A 5,399-nucleotide genomic window follows, 5' to 3' on the forward strand; every position below is an offset into this window, starting at 1 on the left:
TACATCAGCATCATTGGCAATGAAGGTGCCATTCAAATATGGTTCTTCTGACCTAATTGAATAATGAAAAGATTGTGTTCAGTGTCAGACATTATTTCTTCTGTAATATTTTCTGTAATATTTTCCTTTAAACTACATAATACAAATTATAACAATAACGATAACAATAAAAAATATAGTTTTGAAAATTGTTTTATATTGAAGACAAAAGCGGAGTTCACACCATAACTTTAACGATAAAGATATGATATCGTTGGGATCACTTTCTGAGCGATTTGTTCCCCACCTGATGAGCGATAAACCATTGACAGCCAATCAAATCTATTTGACATTCAAGTGCATGCGCACTTTAAATGACAGTGGAAAAGCTCAATGTCTATATTACATAAAATTACCTCAGGTATCCAGCGCTGATGCAGTTTCTGTACTACGTAATGCTTATGTGCTTGTACTACGCCAAGAGGTATTAGGGACTTTAAGCAACAGCCTCTGGTGGAACGGCAACGGCATTCTGGCGTTGTATTGCGCATGCGCGAATTTAACTGCTACTTTGCGACGTTCTACTGTAACGGTCTACTACGGGAGAACAGCTGATTTGCCGTAGTCGCTACAACGTGAGAGATTATGTACATAAATATTATGTTTTATGGCATATGACATTGTAATTGCATCAGTTTATGATTTTACCAGTATTTTATATAATATGTGTTCGAATGTTTTAAATTTAAGCTAATTTTAAAGATTTTTAAGTATTCAACATTTTCAGTATTGCTTAAATCTAGGTTTTTAGACTTATTTACATCATATAATTGTAAAAACTTTTCTTCTGACAAAATATTGTCATTTAATGCCAGCAATCCTTCTTCTCTTGCTTTTTTAAATGACATATTTTTGCATCTTAATAAATGAATTAATACCGCGTTGCGCTGTCCTGTTTACGTTTGCTTAGTGATTTTTACGTTCTTGACTACGGTGGTCTGACAGCTTACTTCCGGTCGCCGTAGCCGTTCCATTCCCAGCTGTTGCTTAAAGTCCCTATTAACTTTTTAGATTACACAAACTAGATTCACTGTTTAGACTTAGGCGAAACGCAGCGTGTTGAGAATCTGCTGGTTAACATTACCAGCTGTGTAAATGCAACAAGAAGAGCATATTTACATATTCAGTGACATGTACTGCAAAAGTTTTTATAACAAGAAATATCCAATAAAAGTTAATGTCATTAAAGGCAAGTATTTGCACGAGTGCCCCGCGCGTGAGCAAATTAGCATAAAGTTATTGTTAATGTGGACGCTAATATAGTTATCGTTATAATGTGAACGACCCTTAAAAGAACACTTTTGACTGAAGAAATCTGTACATGCAAAAAACCTTGTCTTGATAAACATTTCTTCAAATGTGCTGAAGACATCCACTGAAAACGACGTGTCAGCATTCACAGACCCTCACCAATACCCACTTCTTATTAAGTCACTCATGTCAGGTGTCCAACGTGCCAGGCATAATCTGCACAGCAAGTTTGGCAAGTGCAAATCATACCGACCTAAAATGAAAAAATAGAGCAATATGTGGTTATTTTGTAACACAAAGGGAAATAAAAATGTAAAACCAAAGTTCATACCATTTATGCAAACCAAAATGATTGCTCTGTCAGCTGATTCTGATGTTTGCAGGGTCACAAGTGCAGAAATGTACAGGTCTCACTTTAGGCAAAAACAGACAAAAAAAACAGAATTTAAATAAAAGTTAATAATTTTAATAAAACTTGTGTTTTATATAATCTTATAAAACACTTAATTCATAAGATGATGGTTTTCATACTGTATTCAAACTGTAAAAGGTTATGCATGCATTTCTGTGATTGTTTTTTGAATAGCGATCATCAATTCCATTAATGTGACACATATAACATGGTGTCAGTTTCATTTTTTTGTGATATTGAGGTTGTCATTTATTGACGCTGTTAGGGTAGTTTATCTTCATGTGTCAAATACAGTCATTACTTTTGTTTTTTGTACATTTTGCTAAACGGCACCATTGTCAAAAATGAGAAAATGATATTAACTAAATGCTCTCTGCATGTAGCCTAATATACATTCATCAAATACTTTCACTGAGAATCTGCATATATACATAAAGTATACACACACACACACACACACACACACACATATATGTGGGATTTTTTGTGATATAAACAACATAACATTTCATGTGTCATTTTAAATAAAATCGGTTTTATCTCTTTAAGTGTTTTGTTTTCATTTAAAGTCACATGCAAACATTCTGTGACATCATCACCTTACAGGCAGCTGCTGTTTTTCAGTAAACACTTGCAGATAGTTTGGTGCTCTGTAATTTCAGTTCAACTTTTCAGAAATCGGACAAATAATGGAAGGACAACGTGTTGATAGTGACGTGTTTGAGGTAGCGATCAATTCTATTGAAACGCTATTGAAAACCATCAAGAAATCCCCATCAAGTGACCTCTAGTCACAAAGTTGTGGACCTCTGCACGACGTCAAAAACCGCTCAACATCTGCTTACAGCGGGTGAGTTTCTAAGAGCAACAAATACAGTTACTAGAAATATAGAAATGTAGATCACTGTATGTAACTTATGTTACTTTCAGAGTCGTGCCAACAGAGAGTCACAATGTGTGGAGCAGGTATACAGGTCGGTCCCAGGGCATTATGCTGGTGATAAACCAACACGAGCCAGGGATCAAGCTATGATCCAAGACCTGAAGATACGTAAAATGCCACTGGTTACCAAACTCCGACCAACAAAAGACAAAAAGGTAAACTGAATCTCTGACCAGATTCTTAATTAAATAATAAACTATAAATAAAATTCATGTTTTGTTACTTTGTAGTTCCTACTTGTATTTGTTTCTGCTTTTAATGCGAGTAATTCTGTTTATTTTTGACAGAAACACTTTCAAGCTTTCATGCGTGAGCTGAGACGTAGGTCGATTAGGTGCAACCAAGACAAGGTTCCCCCTGAGCTCCAGTAGGAGACATCAGCTCATGATCATGAAAAACCATGAAGTTTTTAATGGACATGTATTTTAAATAAGTAATTTCTTTGCATTGTAAATAGTTCCTAATAGTTCCTAAGTAAGTTTTATTTTTTGTGCATTTTTAAAATATTTGTATTTGCTTTGTTAAAAATAAACTTTTCCAAGTGCCAATCAGAATTCATTGACTTTTTACTTGCTTATGTTTGAGCTGCATTACTGAATTAAAAATATTTTTATATAATAAAATACTATAGTTAATATGCTAAATACAAGGTAATATGCTCCATCCTACTGGTAATCTACTCATTTAAGAGCACATTTTTGTCATTATTTCATTTCAAGTACTTCACAGGTCTATAAAACAAGTTTGTATCCAAACATTTATGAACCCCTTTCACTCACTTCCACAGTATAATTTTTCCTACTATGGAAGTAAATGAGGCTCATGATCGGATTGTATAGAAACATTCCTCAGAATAACTTCATTCGTGTTCATTATACAGATTTGTAAAAATTGTTTTTTTGTTACGAGCTCAAAATCCCATTTACACCTGTATTTAGCGTTGTCCACTTGTTCTCCGATCGACCAAAATGCATCTTAATGCCAGAAGTAAACAGGGCCTAAGTGACCAACAATCCAACTGTACTCCTATTAGTCAGTTTGACAAAACATTCAGATGAAATAGAACGGCTTCTATTTATCGCATATCAGATAAATAGGGTGTCAATCATTTTCATTAGAAAACTGAAAAACATTTGACAAACTTCTTCTCTAATTTATTAACAAGCATGCACATGTGAAACATTTTCTCAAATTGTGTGTAGCTAAAGGTTGAAGATTGTTATGGCTTTGGACTCCTGCCACGGCATGCATATGACAGCGTGATAAAACCGGGCTGTAGGTAGAAAAAGTTCATTTGCAATTCTGAATAGCATTTTTTTGGGGCTGGATATTTTTGCCCAGGTTCTGAAATGTCAGGCAGATGAGCTGGAGAGCTGAATCTCTGTCACAGCACACAAACCTCTAGGAGACAACAGTCTTTCATCTTTTCAACATTACAGCACCGCAAAGGCTCTCAAACAGTCGAATGAAACCATCTGTGATTTAGATGAGCACACTTATACAAGAGCCACAGTGAGAGATACAACAGGAATCTGTTGAAAGAGGGACCCTCTGCTAGTAACACATCAAGTGTCATCGCGCAGGCCTTTAATCACAAGAATCAAAACATTTCACCCAGGACAATTTTACATCCACCACACATGTGAGATGATTGTATTAAAATGCTCCTGTCTTACTTTTCTTTTTTTTTTCATCCTTTATGTGCTGTACAACACGATTGTCTAAAACACATCTTTACTATCACCATCCCAGTAGATACTTTATATATGAGTTTTTATGTATTCTAGTAGATAGTACTAGTAGATTCATAATCCTGGGATATCTAACACTTCAAAAACATGTGTGATTGCAGCTTTTATCCTGTAATTTCTGAGCACAAATAAGAAAGACTTCAGGAGTCAGAGAGTGATAGAGATAGTGATGATAAAAGAGGAGTTGAATCTGGCCTTTAAATTATTAGCACACTAAGGTTTAAAGAAATTATCCGGCCCTCACATGGTGACGTTGTTTACCATCGGGCCCTCAGCTTAAAATGAGTTTGACACCCCTGTTTTAAAGTAACGTAGAACTGCCCAGCAGACTTCATGATCATGTTTGTACAATGGATGTTTGTGTTTTACCTGGTGACAGATCTCTTGCACCACCACCATGGTGAGCTCCATCTGATAGGAGAAAGATGAGACGTAAATATCCAACAAGATCTTCTGCCATACAAACACACTCAGACCCAAGTTTTCCATAACTACAAAGGGATGCTTGGAACTGCCAGCAGATCTGCACCAGTGAAAGACATTAGAGGTCAATGAAGAGGAACCAGGATTGTTAAAGATTTTTTTTTTATTAAAAGTTTATTAAAAACTTTAGTCTTGCTGTTAAGCTAGATGAGTTGAATTTTATGCTAACCGACAGGCGTATAACAGCAAAGTTTTGCAAAAGTGATGTGTAAACATACGGAGGAGCGTGCTCTTGTTGTAAAGCTCTCGCTTGTCATAAGTTACGTTACTCCTGTCTGTTCGCCAATCACTTTAGCAACATGCAAAATAAATAGCCAATAACTTTAGTAATTTTATTTACTAGCTAATGACCTAATATCCGCATAGCCCCCCCCCCCCAAAGCAAATCCCAATTTAACCCCTGATCAGAGGCGGCGCCAGGGAGGAGCTAGGTGGTGCTGTAGCTCCCCCTATAATATCCATAGCACCCGCCCAGCACCCCCAAGAAATGTCTGTAATATTTTATATGTTTATATTTTAA

The 5,399-nt window shown here is 35.9% G+C and overlaps 1 long non-coding RNA gene across 1 annotated transcript; it reads right to left on the reverse strand.

Moving 5' to 3' along the window:
• Nucleotides 1-1,042: 1,042 nt before the first annotated feature.
• LOC135760599 (uncharacterized) lies at nt 1,043-4,902 on the reverse strand. Its single transcript, XR_010537444.2, has 3 exons — nt 4,766-4,902; nt 1,622-1,703; nt 1,043-1,543 (listed from the first exon to the last, which is right to left on the reverse strand). It is a non-coding gene; the product is annotated as an uncharacterized lncRNA (long non-coding RNA).
• Nucleotides 4,903-5,399: the final 497 nt, after the last annotated feature.

The sequence above is a fragment of the Paramisgurnus dabryanus genome, chromosome 1 (genome assembly GCF_030506205.2).
Source record: "Paramisgurnus dabryanus chromosome 1, PD_genome_1.1, whole genome shotgun sequence".
NCBI lineage: Eukaryota > Metazoa > Chordata > Actinopteri > Cypriniformes > Cobitidae > Paramisgurnus > Paramisgurnus dabryanus.